This window comes from Halichoerus grypus, chromosome 10 (genome assembly GCF_964656455.1).
Source record: "Halichoerus grypus chromosome 10, mHalGry1.hap1.1, whole genome shotgun sequence".
NCBI lineage: Eukaryota > Metazoa > Chordata > Mammalia > Carnivora > Phocidae > Halichoerus > Halichoerus grypus.
In genome coordinates, this window is record NC_135721.1 from 82,629,440 (window position 1) to 82,646,385 (window position 16,946).

The following is a 16,946-nucleotide window of genomic DNA, read 5'->3' on the forward strand; positions in this document are numbered from 1 at the left end:
GAAAAATTTAGTTGGAGGAATCACTCAACCCAAGTTCAAGACTTATTATATAATACAGTGATCAAAATCATGTGGTACTGGAGTTGATAAAGACATATAGGTCAATGGTTCAGATTTGATAGCCAGAAATAGCCCTATACAATTATGATCATCTAATATTTCACAAAGATGTGAAAACAGTTCGATAGGAGAAGGAGACAATCTTTTCAACGAATGGTGCTGGAGTAATCGGGTACATATGGACAAAAACATGAACCTAGGCCCACGTCATGCTTTATACAAAAATTAAAATGATTTAAGTGTAAACCATAAGATTATTAAACTTTTAGAAGAAATGTAGGTAAAAATCTTCAGGACCTAGGGCTCAGTGAAAAGTTCTAATATGTGACACTAAAAACATGATCCACCAAAGAAAAAAATGGTATATTTAAGTAAATCAAAATTTCAAACTTTTGCTCTGCAAAGGATGCTGTTAAGATGATGGAAAGACAAGGGCGCCTGGGTGGCTCAGTCGTTAAGCGTCTGCCTTCGGCTCAGGTCATGATCCCAGGGTCCTGGGATCGAGTCCAGCATTGGGCTCCCTGCTCGGTGGGAGGCCTGACTCTCCCTCTCCCACTCCCCCTGCTTGTGTTCCTGCTCTCGCTATCTCTTTCTCTCTCTGTCAAATAAATAAATAAAATCTTTAAAAAAAAAAAGATGATGGAAAGACGAGGTAATATTTGTATCACATGCATGACAAAGGACTCGTCTAGACTATGCAAAGAACTCTCAAAAATCAACACTGAAAACAATCTGATTAGAAAATGGATAAAGACATGAAGAGAAAGACAGATGGCAAATAAGCACACAAAGAGGTGGTCAAGATCAATAACCATCAGGAAAATGCAAATTAAGACCAACGTGTGATATCCCCTCACGTGTATTAGAGCAACTAAAATTAAAAATTCAAAAATGGTGACAACCCCAAATGCTGGAAAGGATGTAAAAAAACTGGGTCACTCATACATTGCCGGTGGGAATGGTAGAGCAATCCTCAAATACCATGTATTCTTTTGTTTCTGAACTATTTCACTCAATACTGTTTGCGAGACTCAGCCATGTTGTTGCATGTAGCTACAGTTTGTTCAATTTCATTACTGTGTAATACTCCATAGTGAGTAAGACCATAATTTATGTATGTTTTATGGTTGAAGGACTTTGGAATGCTTCCAGATTGGGGTAATAGAAATGATACTGCTACACAAATTCTCTTTTTATTATTGGTATTGTCAGTCTTTTACTAATGTTAGTTATTCTGGGGTAGAGAATAATTACAGATTTAAGCCGTATTTCTCCGATTACTGGAAAAGTTGAACACATTTTCAGATTTATTGGTCATTTATATATCCTGTTTTATGTTCAATTCTGTTCAATTCTCTTTTTTTATTTTCTACAGGGTGCCTATCTATTTCTTGCTGATTTGTAAGTGTTGCAAGTGTCTTCTCCCATTTTGTGAATTTCCCTTTCATTCTCTAAGTAATATCTTTGAATCGGGGCGCCTGGGTGGCTCATTTGTTAAACGTCTGCCTTCGGCTCAGGTTATGATCCCAGGGTCCTGGGATCGAGCCCCGTTTTGGGCTCCCTGCTCCGTGGGAAGCCTGCTTCTCCCTCTCCCACTCCCCCTGCTTGTGTTCCCTCTCTCGCTGTGTCTCTCTCTGTCAAATAAATAAATAAAATCTTTAAAAAAAATAATATCTTTGAATGAACTTTTTAAAACAGAGAAATTTCCTATCCCAAGGGTAGAGAGAGGCCAATATGCTATCTTGTTCCCATGACAATGGCATCATCTGGGGAGAAGAAGGAGGAAGTCCCCAAGATAAGGAAGGATGCTGCCACGGTGCTGTGTTGGCACCGGCCGCCTGAGGTATAGCCAGTGCTCGGCGAGGGCTGAAACACAGGAAAGATTTATTTTTGAGCACAAATGAGATCCCACTCCTTCCTTCCTCCATTCCTTCAAACCTAGGGAAACTGAAAATAAAATGGGAATGATTGTGAGACAATTCACAGTGTCTAGTAATGGAGAACTAGAAAAAGATCTGGCAAAATTCTATTTCTTATTGTTGGCAGAACCAGGACTTTATAGCCTGAGGGTAAAAAAAGGTGGGCAAAGAATGAAATACTTTCCCAGATTTCAGAGTTACCAGTCTCATGACAGAGACAGATCCTTTGTACTGTGATAAGTGGCATCATGGCACCACTTACCACTTGTGATATCAGAGCCAAAAGAGAAAGTGACTGATACCAACTGAAGGCAGGGAGGAGTCAGGTAAGAAGGGAGCACCAAGTTGGGATAGGAAAGAAGATCAAACGTCAGTAACCTGGGGAGGGGAAAAGAAAAATAAAAACCAAAACTTCTCAAACTTTCTTAGTTTACAGTGCCCACGGTGTCTCAGAATTTTTTTTCTTTTCTTTTCTTTTAAAGATTTTGTTTATTTATTTGAGAGAGAGAGCACCCGTGCAGGGAGAGGAACAGAGTGGGAGGGAGAGGAACAAGCAGACTGCGCTGAGTGCAGAGCCCAACGTGGGGCTCCATCCCAGGGCCCCGGGATCAGGACCTGAGCTGAAACCAAGAGCCAGCAGCTCAACTGACTGTTCCACCCAGGTGCCCCTCAGACATTTTTCAAGATGCCTCTAGACCAAAAGAAATGTCTAATAGTTTTGATTCATGTACTCACTAATGAGGTACAAACAACTTTCAAAGTATATGCAGTCTGACATCTTAGTACAGCCGATCCTCATTATTTGTGGCTTCCATATTTGCATTCACCTACTTGCTCAAATGTATTTGTAACCCCCAAATCGATACGCATGGCACTGTCATGGTCATTTGCAGACATACACAGAGCACTGAAAATTTTGAGTCAAAATTTGGAGAATATGTTCCCAGTTTCGGTCAAACAAGGTGACGCTCTGCCTTCATGTTTCAGCTCTCATACTGTAAGCAAGTGTCCTTATCATGGTCTATTAAGTGCCATATTTCTCACAATTCTGTGCTTTTTTGCTGCTGATATTCTGTTTAAAACATCCCAAGCATAGCACTAAATTTCCTAAGCACAGGAAGGTTCTGAGGTACCTTATGGAGAAAAGACGATGTGTGTTAGATAAACTTCCTTCAGGTATGTCTTATAATGCTGCCAGGTGTGAGTTCAATGTTAAGGACTCAACAATGCGTATTAAATAAGATGCCTTTATTTTTTTTTAAGATTTTATTTATTTATTTGACAGAGAGAGAGACACAGCGAGAGAGGGAACACAAGCAGGGGGAGTGGGAGAGGGAGCAGCAGGCTTCCCGCTGAGCAGGGAGCCCGATGCGGGGCTCGATCCCAGGACCCTGGGATCATGACCTGAGCAGAAGGCAGACGCTTAATGATTGAGCCACCCAGGCGCCCCTAAAGAAGATGTCTTTAAACAAAAACACTAGTAAACAAAGTTATGAATTGATCAGTTGATGAAAATATTGTGGTCAGGAACTCGCAGCAACCAACCCTGTATTTCTTCTTGGAGCAATGATTCAGTATTTGCAAATTCACTGTTTGCGGGAACATTCTGGAACATAACTACCACAAATAACAAGAATCCACTATAGCTATTTGAAAAGCAATTCATATAAATGGAAGAAAAAACATATTTTTACTTCATTCTGAAATATCCAAAATTATTTAATAATGTGTGTTCCTGTTGAGCACTGCAGAACTTCTCAAACTTGGAATCAGATTGAGCGCTGCAGCTTTGGTTTCTGGTTCCGCCTTAGTTTTTACATGATACTTACTTTTAATCACAACAAGTGCTGGGAACACAATTTCAAATGATGTGATATCACCAGTAACAATATAGCACAATCTAATGTCGAGACTGTCAAACTGCCTCATCCTACAGGTATCAAGTATCACTGTGTTTCCCTTGAGAATCTAAAATATTCTGCAGCATCTAAGGGAGTTTGCTGTGGCATCCTGAGCACCTCTGCACACATTTTAGAACCGTGGGTCTAATTAAAGAAAGACTAAAGAGTCAGTGAAATTGAATATTTTTTTTCAGGAATAACCAATTTGGTTATTTTTCCAGTATGTATAAAAATTGTATACTTATGAGAAATGGTAGAAAATGAGGCTGGAAAATGAGATTCGAACTAGCAGAGGAAGACTATGAACACGACTTTAAAATTCTTTATCTGTTATTCTCAGGGCATTAGAGAGCCAAAGAAGATTTTAAAGAGGGGAAGGCAGATTGGCAAACCTGTATATAGATATGTTTAAATTATATGTAGATATAGCTATACATAGAGATAGATGAATTCATATATATATATATATATATATACACACACACATATATACATAGAGAGAGAGAGTGTGTGAGTGGGGGGAGGGGCAGGGACAGAAGGAGAGGGAGAAAGAAAAATCTTAAGCAGGCTCCACACTCAGCATGGAGCCCCATGTGGGACTTCATCTCAGGACTCTGAGATCATGACCTGAGCCAAAATCAAGGGTCGGATGCCCAACTGACTGAGCCACCCAGGCTCCCCTCACATATATATTATACGTACTTAACATATATGAAAATATAGGGGTGCCTGGGTGGCTCAGTTGGTTAAGCATCTGACTCTTGGTTTCAGCTCAGGTCATGATCTCAGGGTTGTGGGATGGAGCACCATGTCAGGGTCCACGCTCAGCAGGGAGTCTGCTTGAGACTCTCTCTCTCTCCCTCTGTCTCTGCCCACTCCACCCCACCCTGCTCACTCTCTCTCTTAAATGAATAAATAAATCTTTAAAAATATATACATGAAAATATATATTATGTATGTAAATAAATCTAAATTATAAAATTATATAAAATTTATGATACAAATAATTGAATAATTATATCATATATAAATTATAAATATTACATTATAAATTAATAGATATATTTATATGTAATAAATATATATAAATATATATATGAACACAATATGGTGACTATGAAGGATGTATTGAATTGGGGAGAAATTAAAGGTGGAAAGACCAGACTGTAAACCTCTTTCAGCACAAGACCATAAGAATCAGACCCAAAGCAATGGAAAAGGAAAGGAACATTTTAATAGGTGATGCAAATTCAGGAGTTAAAGAAGCTAACTATTTATTAGGAATCAAGGGGTGTGTATGTTGTTTAACTTCCAGCTTCCTAGCTCAGGTAACTGGGTGGAGGGTGAGGCCATTAACCAAACTATATTCAGACTTGAGTTTGCAATTCTTTTCCCCAGTGTTAGATGAGAAGGATGAGTAAAGCTCAGGTTTAGTCCACATACCACTAATGTTGAACACTGCTGCTGGTCTCCATCACTGTTTCATTTTTCTGTCAATGTTAAATAGCAAGGATTGAGAGAAGGACCCACAGAGATTCCAGGAATAGCAACAGATTTCAGGAACAAGGGGACAGACAGCCTTGTGTTAGGGGGACCCACGGCGGGTGGGGCTGAAGGGTGGATGGGGGTGAGGAGAGGCAGAGTTAGAACTGTTGATTCAACATACACCTGTCATATATTTGCAGAGCACGGAACACAACAGATGACATCCTTACTCTTACTTACTCAAACAGGGAAAAAAGACTCCACAGAAATGAGATAATTGTACTTTAAAACTGTATACTTCCTTATAATATTTAAGAAATGAAAAACATCTGTTATCATTGCTACTTGCTGTTCCCTCTTCTACCCTTCTGGAGACTTCTCCAGTTAGGTTTGCTCCTTCCTATTCTCTGTGAGGCTTTCCCTGATTAGCCTTTTAAAAATAGCAACCCTCATATTCCCAGGATCCTCTATGTTCCTTCCCTGTTTTATTTTTCTCTAGAGCTCCTATTACCTGGCATACTATATAATTTCTGTATTTATTTGCTTATTGCCTGTCTCCTACCACCCTGCACCAGAACATAAGTTCCTCGAGTCCTGGGACTCTTTTTTTTTATGTCTTTCACTGATGTGTCTCAGCACCTAGAACAGGCCCTGGCATATAGAAGACATTTGATAAATATTTGTTGTATTTGAATGTGATTATAGTTTTGTTATGTGTAACAGAATTAAAGTACTGTGTGCCATGAAGTTGTATTTTATTAGTAAGAAAATGAGATTGAAACTGAGATGTATAGGTTAAAAAGTGAGCAAGCAGAGGCCCAAGGGCCAGAAGACCGCTGAGGAGAGGGAGCCAGGGAAGTGTCATGCTAGGAAGAGGGATGTAGCTGGAGAACCAGGTAACGCAAGCCCTGAGGAAGCAGCCCAAAGCTGACCAGCTTGGGCCTCACCATATGTCAGAGCATTTTCATGTCAAATGTGCTCCAAATCTCTAGCTTAGAGGTTCTCGAACTCTTTCATCTCAGGACTTCTTTACATTTTTAAAAATGACTGAGGACCCCAAAGACCTTTTCTTTATGTGGGTTATATCTATTGCATATTTACCAAAATTAAAACAGAAATTTTAAAAATATTGAGTTGATTTAAAAGTAACAATAATATAACTAAAATAAAAAACCCAAGAAATAAGCGTTGGAGAGGATGTGGAGGAAAAGGAACACTTTTGCACTGTTGGTGGGAATGCAGACTGGTGCAGCCGCTGTGGCAGCCCTAGTGTCCATGGATAGATGAGTGGATAAGAAGATTAAGAAGGGGGCACCTGGGTGGCTCAGTTGGTTAAGCGACTGCCTTCGGCTCAGGTCATGATCCCAGGGTCCTGGGATCGAGCCCCGCATCAGGCTCCCTGCTCGGCGGGAAGCCTGTTTCTCCCTCTCCCACTCCCCCTGCTTGTGTTCCCTCTCTCGCTGTCTCTCTCTCTATCAAATAAATAAGTAAAATCTTTAAAAAAAAAAAAAAAGAAGATTAAGAAGATACACACACACACACGTGTGCGCATGCACACACACACGTGCACACACATGCACACACACACACAGGAATATTACTCAGCCTTAAAAAAGAATGAACTCTTGCCATTTGCAACAACATGGATGGGTCTAGAGAGTACAATGCTAAGCAAAATAAATCAGTCAGAGAAACTCAAATACCATATGCTTTCACTCATATGTAGAATTTAAGAACTAAAACAAACAAAGAAAAAAGAGACAAACCAAAAAACAGACTCTTAACTATAGAGAACAAACTGATAGTTACCAGAGGGGAGGTGGGGGGGGGGATGGGTTAAGTAGGTGATGGGGATTAAGAGTGCACTTATCATGATGAGCACTGAGTGATGTATGGAAATGCTGAATCACTCTATTGTACCCCTGAAGCTAATACAACACTGTATGTTTATATTGGAATTTTTTTAAGTTAAAAAAGTAGCAATAATATAAAGCTATTACATGTTAACATAAATCACCTTTTGTGAAAAATTAACTGTACTTTTCAAAACAAAACAGAGTGAAATCTAGGAAGGAGAACCACATTGCTACACACTTTTGCAAACTGCTTTCATGTCTGACTGAAAATACAGGTGAATTCTCAGAGCTGCTTCTGCAATCAGTCTGTTGCAATATCACATGTCACACGGCCTCTAGAAAACTCCACTCCACACTCATGACAGAATGAGAATGAAAAAGGACAATCATATCCAGTATTACTAGAAAATAGTTTTGACCTCAGGAGCCCTTTCTGAGAGGGTCTTGACGCCCCTAGACTCCTGGCCACACTTAGAAGGGACTGCTCCCTCATTCAGTAAGAAAACTGTAGAAGGCGACCCATCTGCCCCCGGGACAACCCCTGCTGACATCTTGGAACTCTGCCTTCAAGCGTGTTCTTAAGGAATTCTCAAAAAAAAAAAAAAAAAAGTAAAATCATGAATGTGTATTTTTTCCTTTTACCATATCTCAGTCATTCCATAGATAGGAACATCTTCCAGAACCCATATAAATTAGAAAGGAAGGAAGGAAGGAAGGGAGGGAGGGAGGGAAGGAGGAAGGAAGGAAGGAAGGAAAGAAGGGAGGGAGGGAGGAAGGAAGGAAGTTAAGATTTCAAAAGTGCTAACCTTTTCAGAAGAATAAATTATTCATTGTATCTCATCAATACTGCCACCATAAGCTCCAACTGAAAGAATAGGGCAAAGGAGTTTTGATTGTTGTCCCTCTGATATTTTTACATGTCATGGGATAATTGGTTCTCCTTAGCCAAGTCAGTCAAAACTCTTTTAAAAAATTATTTCCTGCATGTAAGAGGATACAGTTTGCTTTGGTGATTCTTTTTACTTTTGTTGATTTTTGAATTGAGAAATGTAGGACTGTCTAAAATTGTGCTACTTAATATATAACTTACAATCAATCCTGGTCATGTGAGAATTCCTTTGGGAAGCGCGCATTGATTTTTTAAGTACGTTAGATGAGAAATATGTTGGAGAGAATAACTTGAACCAAACAAGAGAAATATCAGACGACTTAGCACTTCTTTTGAAAAACTAACAGGTAGGTTTTTTAAAAGAAAAATTTGGTCCAAAGTTTCTACTTTGTATTCATGATGTATTCGTCAGAAGATGCCTCTTAAATTAGTGCCATTATTATCCATTAGTTTCTATAGCGGAAGCTATTTTGTACCATTTCTAGCATTGACTGAAAAAAAATGTAAATTGCTGTAGGATTTAGGCTCTGAAATGGAATGGTGTTTTCACCTCTTTGTAATTGTATGTCGGGACAGGCTGCTTCACCTTAAAATGATTTGTGTTTTGTGAGAGACGTGTAACAAATTGCAAGGCTAATCAATGGGAAAATTACCCAGTATTTGACGTAGGTTTTAATTAATTATATTGCTAGTTTGTTAGAAGAGAGGGCTTTGAACAGGTAATCAAGGAAACATCGCATATGGCGGTTTGTTCCTATATCACTATGTTTAAAAAGGAAGTTTCTTAACTAGCCTTGGTCCATCTCCGTATCCTGCCAAGGACTGGGGATGGGATTAGGTGTCCTTCTGGCAACTTGCTGATAGGTCTTCCCTCTCCCTGTGTGCAGATAAATGAAGACCACCCAAATGAGAACCCCCAATGCTATTTATTCAGAGTTGGCTCTAGCAAGGGAATCAACCACCATCATATGCATTTGGCAGAGACTCCAAAGCAGGCAGAGGAAGGGGGAACGCTTTATAATGGAAGAAAAGGATGGTTTCAGGTATGCCCTGAGGGAGACTGTTGGCATGGGGAAGCTGCAGGTAGTGTGTTATCCTGCTAGGGCTGCCATAACAAGATACCACAGTGGGTGGTTTAAACAACAGAAATTAATTTTCTCATAGTTCTGGAGGCTGGAAGTCCCAGATGAAGGTGTTGGTAGGAGCGATTCCTTTGAGGCCTCTCTGTCTGGCCTGCAGGTGGCTGGCTTCTGGCTGTGTTGTCATATGGTCTTTTCTCTGTGAGAGGGTACCCCGGTGTCTCTCTGTGTGTCCTATCTTCTTCTTATAAGGACACCGGTTGGATTGGATTAGGAGCTGCCCTAATGACTTCATTTTAATTTAATCACCCCTTGAAAGGCTCTATTTCTAAATACAGTCATATGCTGAGGTACAGGGTGTTAGGGCTTTAACATACGAATTTGGGGGGGACATAATATAGCCCATAACCGTGGGGTAACTAGACATGGGACATTCCATGTGATCGGTTAGGGGAGCATATTTGGCTTTCTACGTATGCTCTTAAATTGTAAGTGGGGACAAAATTTGAAGAAGATAGCAGTTATTACGCCCCGGTTGGGGTGGACTGTACAAAGGTTTGGCTTCCTGGTTTGGTTGCTGCTGATTGAGTCAGAGTTTCATTGTCATATATGATCTGGCTGTTGTTGGTTTATATGTTCAGTTTCACCTGGAAAAAATAGAAGGTAGTGAGAGCAAGCAGCTGTTCTGTCATGGACTTCTCTAGCCATAGCTCCTAGAACCAAACCTGGTGGATAGCTGGCACTCAAAAAATGGTTGCTGAAGTAGTGGATTCAGGGTCAGAATGTTCCTTGGTAACAAATACTCACGCATCTGTCTTACCCTCTATAAGAAAATCTACAAAATGGGCTTATTCCCATCATTTTAATGACAGTTATTGTTTACCAAATAATTACTATATGTTCAATTGGGGTAAGCACTTTGAGGTCACGATCTCATTTAATTCTCTGAATAGCCCCATAACGTGGTTTATTGTTTTAATTTTATAGATGAGGAAAGAGATTCAGAAGTGCTATCTTGCCTGAGTGACAATTACTAGATGTGTGACATCCATCTGCTTCCCCTCTATGACCTGTCATTCCCTCTTCTTTAGAAAGAGGGGACAAAAATATTCACATCAAAAGCTTGTTATAAAATCAATAAATGGGGGAAAGGAAAAGATCTTCCTGTGGCAACATGACAACCACTAAGTGTAAAGAAAAAATGGCGCCATCATTGCCCGTAAGAGTCATGAATGGTGGCTAAAGCTAGTGAATACAAGTTTGAAGAGAAACAGAATATGTACATGGCCTCATAATATTTCCACACAAATTACTTTGTAATTATAAAGGAAGGAATGGTAACTTCACTGGGAGAAAGGTGGCAGGCACCACCTTAGCCAAGTAATGGAAGTTAAGCCCACCGCTATTAGAACAAAGGCACAGAATGCATAACTTTGAAATGATGTTCTGAAAGAGACATTAACACTCTGGTATTCCTGGCCAAAAAGGGGGGAAAAAAAGCATAACCTGAGTCTAATTTGCATTTAATTGCAAGGAAACAATAGACAAGCCTAAACTGAGGGCATTTGAGGAAATAAATAGTCTGAACTCTGCAAAAATGTTAAGGTTAAAGAAACTCTAAGGAAATGTTCCAGATTAAAGAGACTAAAGAGACATAATAACTAAGTATAACAGATGATCCTGGGTTGGATTCTGGGCATTATTATTATTATTATTATTATTATTATTATCATTTACAAATGCCCTGTGTAAGGGAGCAAGAATACCTTGCCCCCTTCACAGGGAGTAAGAATTTCCTGTCCCTTTCAAGGTCCTTCTAGCTGGACTAAAAATCAAGTCAATGGGAGTCAGATTAACAGAAGAAAATCAAATTTAATAGGCATATGTATGGGGAATCCATATAGACATAGAAATTCCAAAGAGAGTGCAGCAAAATGAGGGATATATGTCATTCTGAACTAAGGAGAAGGGGATAGGGGTCTGGGACTTCAAAGGAAAGGATTGTACTTCACAGGGCAATAAGAAGAGCAGATGTTTGGTAATTAGATGTTTGCCCTGTCATACAGACGGGTCACTCAGATAAAATTTATCTTTGCTAATAACCCTTATTGTGGTAACCTACTCTAATTTAGATTCTTCTGTGTAGTTAAGAGAGGGGCAACGTTTTCTCTGGAGCCCGCAGGATCTCCATTGTCTTCAGCTCAAAATAATCCACATGCCAAAGTGGCACATTCTTGGGGGGGGGGGCTGTCCCAAACCCCTTCACCTGTTATAAAGGACATTAGCAGACAATTGGCGAAATGTGGATAAAGTCTGAGATTAGACAACAGTATAACCAATTTTATTATCCTAATTATGATAGCTCTACTCTGGTTATCTAAGAGAATGTCCCTGTTCTTAGGAAAATAAAGGGAAGTATTTAGGTGTCAAAGAACCATGATGTATGCAATGTACTCTTCAACAGCTCAGGAAAAAACAAGTAGAAGGTAAAGGAATGATAAAGTAAACACAGTAAAGTGTCAATATGTGGGGAATGGTGGGGGGAGGTATTATTTAGCCAATTTTCCTGTAAGTCTGAAATTGTTTCAAAATAAAAGGTTAAAAATGAAAAAAGGTTTTAAAACCCTTGCTATAAGGATTACATGAGTTAATACTTACAGAGAACATAGAACATAGGCTCTAAAATTTTTGTGACTACGGATTCTTACTACCACAGAATCAAGAAGTGACAGGGCCACCTCTCTGTGCGCCTTCATACCCTCCCTTCGTCATTCAGAGTTGTGGAAAATCCAATGAGATAACTGATAGGAAATCCTTCACATAAACTGTGAAGTGCTGTACCCTTGGGAATGTTTCTAAGCTTGTGACATGAGCTCCAATTCTTGTGGATAACTATGAAATGGGTTAATCAGTCTTGTTGGTGAGGTAATTGAGGTACAGAAAGCTCAACCAACTTCACTAAGGTGACAAGGTCGGAGGTCAAGCCCTGGCTTTCAGTCTTTCCTTTAGATAGCAAGGAAAAGTTTAGGAAAAGAAAACTTTCCCACCCTGACATTTTTCATCCTGCTCTGTCTGAAAGGCTATGAGAGGTCAGGTTGTGACCCCTTGACCCCGCCCTGAGGCCAGCTCAGTCACCTTGCCTGGAGCCCAAGGATGGGCTCGAAGTGGTACGCACTGTGGATGGGGCAAACCTAAGGGCAACCAATTGCATTTGTGTCCTCCCTTCTCTATCTGATGCTGAAAAGACACCTTTCTTAAGCTAGCAAAGATTTTTCTTTTCTCTCCATCTGCAAATATTGAAGGGATGTTGTGTGTTGGGGGGTGAGGGGTGGTGGTGGTACTCCTGCATGCCCAGGATTCTGACCTTTACACACATCCAAATACCCAAGGTTGTTTCTTCTTCATACTGGTGTTTCCTTATTAACATTTCTAAAGAGTAAATTAATTAAATTAAAAAAAAAATCTATAGGTTGGCTAGAAAACAAATGTTTCTTCCTGATCTTAGCATTGTATAATGGGCTCCAAACGAATGAGTATCTGAAATTCATTTTTTACACTGACTACATACAGATTTGCTTCACTGATTAAATACGAAGAATGCATCTATAGGTGATTTTCCTCGTTGAGGTGCTCAATGCATTCTACAGAATGCCAATCACAAGTAAGTCAGAAGCAGAAGAGAAAATGCTTAGAGAAAACGGTCCTAAAAAAAAAAAAAAAAGGTCAACCTCAGTTTCCCCATCTGTAAAGGAATCAGTGGGTTTACTGTCACAGCTGAATGGCAAAATAAACAGGAGAGAAATATTTTCTATGAACAGTACTTAAGTTAAAACAAATACCCCAGATTCAGCAATGGTACAGTTAGGAAATATTTACTTTTCGGTTCCTACCCAATCTCAAATACTTCTCAGCTGGGAGATTCACTGAGCCTCCTGATTTGACTGCTAACCAATAAGAAGTTCCTGAAAACAGTCCTTCTGTTTTCCTTATGTCTCCTGTGAAACATAGCCCAGCATGGGTCAACAGTGGATGGGTCAGTGGGGGAGCCCTGAGTTTAAAAACAGAAAAGGAAATTGAAGTTATTATGAGCAAATGGATAAGAGCAAGCAGGTTTCTAATGCAGGAATTTTCTTATTTGGAGGAATAAGTTTAGTTTTTTGTTGTTGTGGTGGTTTGTTTTGTTTAAGGAAAGGGATATTAAAGTGCCAGAACAGCCCTGGAATGTCTTACAAATTGGTAGACTCATAAAAAACATTAATATTCTGCTCCTATTTGGCATTCCTCTAAGCAATTAAACTAAAGGATGTCAAAATATTTTATTTACCATTACACTTCGACAGATATAATCATCGACTGATAGCTTTATGCACATCAACTGGCTTTCTGATTTCTTCAGGAAGCAATAGATTAAGCCACTTCAGTACCACTTCATTTACTACCCCCAATCATAAATAATAAAGTCAATCCACTTACAATTTTACAACAATGATTTGCATATGTGCCTTCAGGTGGTAATTTTTCTACAAGCATCAAATTAATTGTTATTTGGCCACTCTTATTTAACTTCTCATTAAGATTTCTTTAGGGTAGTCAACATGTCAACTTTTGCAGCATTCATGCAAAGAAACAAGAAGTATATAAAATACAAATACACTACAACAAGTATATACAAATTATTTTTTCATTCACCATTAAAGTGCTTTAACACTATTATTTATTAATTACTACAATTTATTAAGCATCAGATTCCAAGCACTAAGGGAGACACTTTTAACCCCAATCTCTACTTCTTTTTTTTTAAAGATTTTATTTATTTATTTGAGAGAGAGAATGAGAGACAGAGAGCATGAGAGGGAGGAGGGTCAGAGGGAGAAGCAGACTCCCTGCCGAGCAGGGAGCCCGATGCGGGACTCGATCCCGGGACTCCAGGATCATGACCTGAGCCGAAGGCAGTCGCTTAACCAACTGAGCCACCCAGGCGCCCCCAATCTCTACTTCTTACAAGGAACCTTGAAGGTAGGTACCATTATATGCCTTACACAGAAGAGAAAACCAAGGTCCACAGTTGGTGACCTGCTCTGAGGCCTCTCAGTTGAAAGGGGGTTACTTTCCCCCTTGCATTTCTTCCTCTCCCCACCCCACAAGCCACTGGACTCTATCGTGTCCCCCCCCCTTTTTAAACCTACTTTTAGTCCCACTATAATATTTCACATTAGTGGAATATAGTCTTCGTTGTTGTTAAATCCTGTGACACATTATCCCTTCATGCAGTTCTGGACAATTCCAGGTGTCAGAAACCATTAGCATAACAGGGGCAATACTGAGTAAGCTTTTTTGACCCATGCTTTTGATTGAGTACAATGCATTTTGCCCAGTTTTAGTTGGAAGGCCCGTGACGTTTTAAATTTCTGCAAGCCTTTTGAGGGTAGGAAAGAGATTTTATTCACCTTTACATGTCTGCTGCTGGACCCGGAGTCCCCAGCACACAGTAGGCACTTAGGAATACTGAATGAATTGGCTATCTAGGTAATTGTTTTATTCTAAAAATCCTTAATTAGTTAAATGAACGTAATACAAATTTTAAAATGGTATATTTAGTGAAGGCTTTGTGTCTTCAAAATGTTATTAGCCCCTGCAGGGACCTGGGATGGAGAGGACAGCGGGTAACTCGTCCCTCTGGGATGGATGGGCACTATGTGGTAATATCACCCACCTCAACCTAGTTCTACTTGGGGGCTCCCCCACACTTGTACCGCTGTCGGTCAGGGAGAGGAACCATGGAGGGGGCAGCGGGGACCCAGCGCCACCGCATGCACGCGGAGAGCCACGTTGAAGTTCAAAGGAGCGTTTTTATCAGCAAACAAAGGGCGGCGCCGTCTCGGGTCCCGGGACCAGCTGCGGCCGCCCGGGAAGGGCAAGAGGGCCGCGGTGACAAATGGACATTCCGCACGCGAGCAGACGGACACCCGATCTGCGGCTCCCGGCGGCCCCACCCACCGGCTCCAGCTGCCGGGCCCACAGTCGCCACCCGCTCCACGCGCCCAGCGAGCAGCCTGGGGGCGCCACGGTCCCGAGAACTTTCCCATCCTTTGGGGACAGGGGCCGGCGGTGGGGAGGGGCGGGTAGGTGGGGGCCTCTACGGAATTCCTTCCCCGGACGTGGTGGACTGCCCTTCGCAAGTGGAAGGTGGCTGGTCCCCAAGTCCAATTCCGACCCCGGGCGCCCCGGAGAAGCTCCCGGGAGTAAGGACCTGGCGGTCGCGCGGGAGGAACAAAGGGAGCCAGCGGGCCGGGGAGGATGTTGCGCTTCCCTGCGCCCCACCCGGCCGGCTCGCGGGCGCTGCCTCCTGCGCAGGTAGCCCGGCCTGCGGCGCGGCGGGAGGGTGTGTTCAAGCGGGGAACACAAAGACTCACTTCCGCGGGGCCAGGCGCCCAGACTCCCCTGCCCGCCACTCACAGCCTGTTCACATTCTTGCATCCCTGCCGCCCGCGGGACCTGCGTGCCCGCCGGCTGCCCCACTCGGTGCCGGTGCAGGTAACCCCCGGAGGAACTAGGGCTGGCTGCAGACGGCGGCCGGGGAGAGGCATGCCTTTTTAGGCAGCCGCGCCGCCCGCGCCGCCCCACGCAGCCCGAGTCTGCAGTCGCTTTCTGCCAGAGGCAGGGTTCCGCGCGCAGCCAGGGAGCGCCCCGCCGTGCACCCCGCCTGGCGGGCCGGTGGCGCGGGGAGCGGATTGTGCAACTTCCCAGCTCCCGGCGCCCGGCCGCTAGGTGAGCCGAGGCCGGGAAGGGGGAGGACGGAGGCGCAGGCGGAGGGAGGGGGGCCCGAGGCGGGCGGAGGGGACGCGCGGAGCCCGGGGGCGGGGCGCGGCGCGAGCTCAGCGCGGGGGCCGGGAGCCACCGCCTAGCCCCGGGGCTCCGGGCCGCGGTCCCTCCCGCCGCCAGCGCCGCCGCTGCCGCGCTGCCGGGAACAATGAGGCGCGCGGCGCGGGGCTGAGCGCAGCGCAGCGCCGGCCCCGAGGCCGAGCCACCAGCCGCGCCTGCAGCTGCCGCCCGGCGCCGAGCGCCTCTGGCCCCGGGGAGGTGATCCCGCAGGCCTCCCGGGACGCGAGCGCGGGTCGTTCGGGGGTCCCGAGGTGGCGCGGGGAGGCTGCTCCGCGGAGGTGAGGGCGGCCACCAGCAGAAGGATCTGAGCCGCGCGCGCGGCGTCCGCAGCCCCTAAGTTCCGCGGCGCGCCTCCGGCGCCCCCGGCCCCAGGTCCCGGCTCCCGCGAGCGGCCGAGGGAGTGTGGGAGCGCGTGGCGCGCGCGCCCGAGCGGCTGCGGGGGAATAAAATGTGACACGCACGTCTCCGACTCCAACGCCGCGCGGCCGGGGAGCGCCGAGCACAGCGGGATCGGACGCTGCGAGGCGCGGCGTCCGGAGAAGGTTGGTCCGAGAGGGCAGGGGCTCGGGCGGTGGGGCGACGTCTGCCTCGGTGTCGCCGCAGCCTGTGCGCTGCCCTGTAGGGAGTTAGGCTCGGCGACCAGGAGCCAGACCTTTGGGGGGGGAGAACGTTGAGGGTTTTGGGGGAGAAGCAAGACATTCTTCGAGAGGGTGAGCGAACAGGAGGGCTTGAGCTTTGGGGACGGGCGGACACAGCTGTGCTCCTGTGGTTCAGTCAGTGAAACGGCGATCTTTTATTTTATTTAATTTGGCTCTGGGAGGGAATCGAGATTTTTAATTGCCTTCCTCGACCCCACCCCCATGCAAAACTGCACT

General features: G+C 43.6%; 1 protein-coding gene and 1 long non-coding RNA gene across 7 annotated transcripts in view; one reads left to right on the top strand and one right to left on the bottom strand.

Moving 5' to 3' along the window:
- LOC118551214 (uncharacterized) overlaps nucleotides 1-15,737 on the bottom strand; it is a 32,502-nt gene extending 16,765 nt beyond the window's left edge. The window contains exon 1 of the long non-coding RNA XR_013441888.1: nucleotides 15,603-15,737. This is a non-coding gene — a long non-coding RNA (uncharacterized LOC118551214). The remainder of the gene's footprint in view (nucleotides 1-15,602) is intronic.
- A 101-nt stretch (nucleotides 15,738-15,838) lies between these two features.
- The window catches only part of ST6GAL2 (ST6 beta-galactoside alpha-2,6-sialyltransferase 2), an 83,569-nt gene continuing 82,461 nt past the window's right edge, over nucleotides 15,839-16,946 (top strand). For 5 of the 6 annotated variants that reach the window (XM_078056706.1, XM_036116864.2, XM_036116873.2 and 2 more), the window contains exon 1: nucleotides 16,129-16,613. The gene's annotated coding sequence lies outside the window, so the exon portion shown is untranslated. Of the gene's footprint in view, nucleotides 15,958-16,128; nucleotides 16,614-16,946 lie in introns of those variants that run through there. The other variant, XM_036116868.2, reaches the window with a different exon arrangement.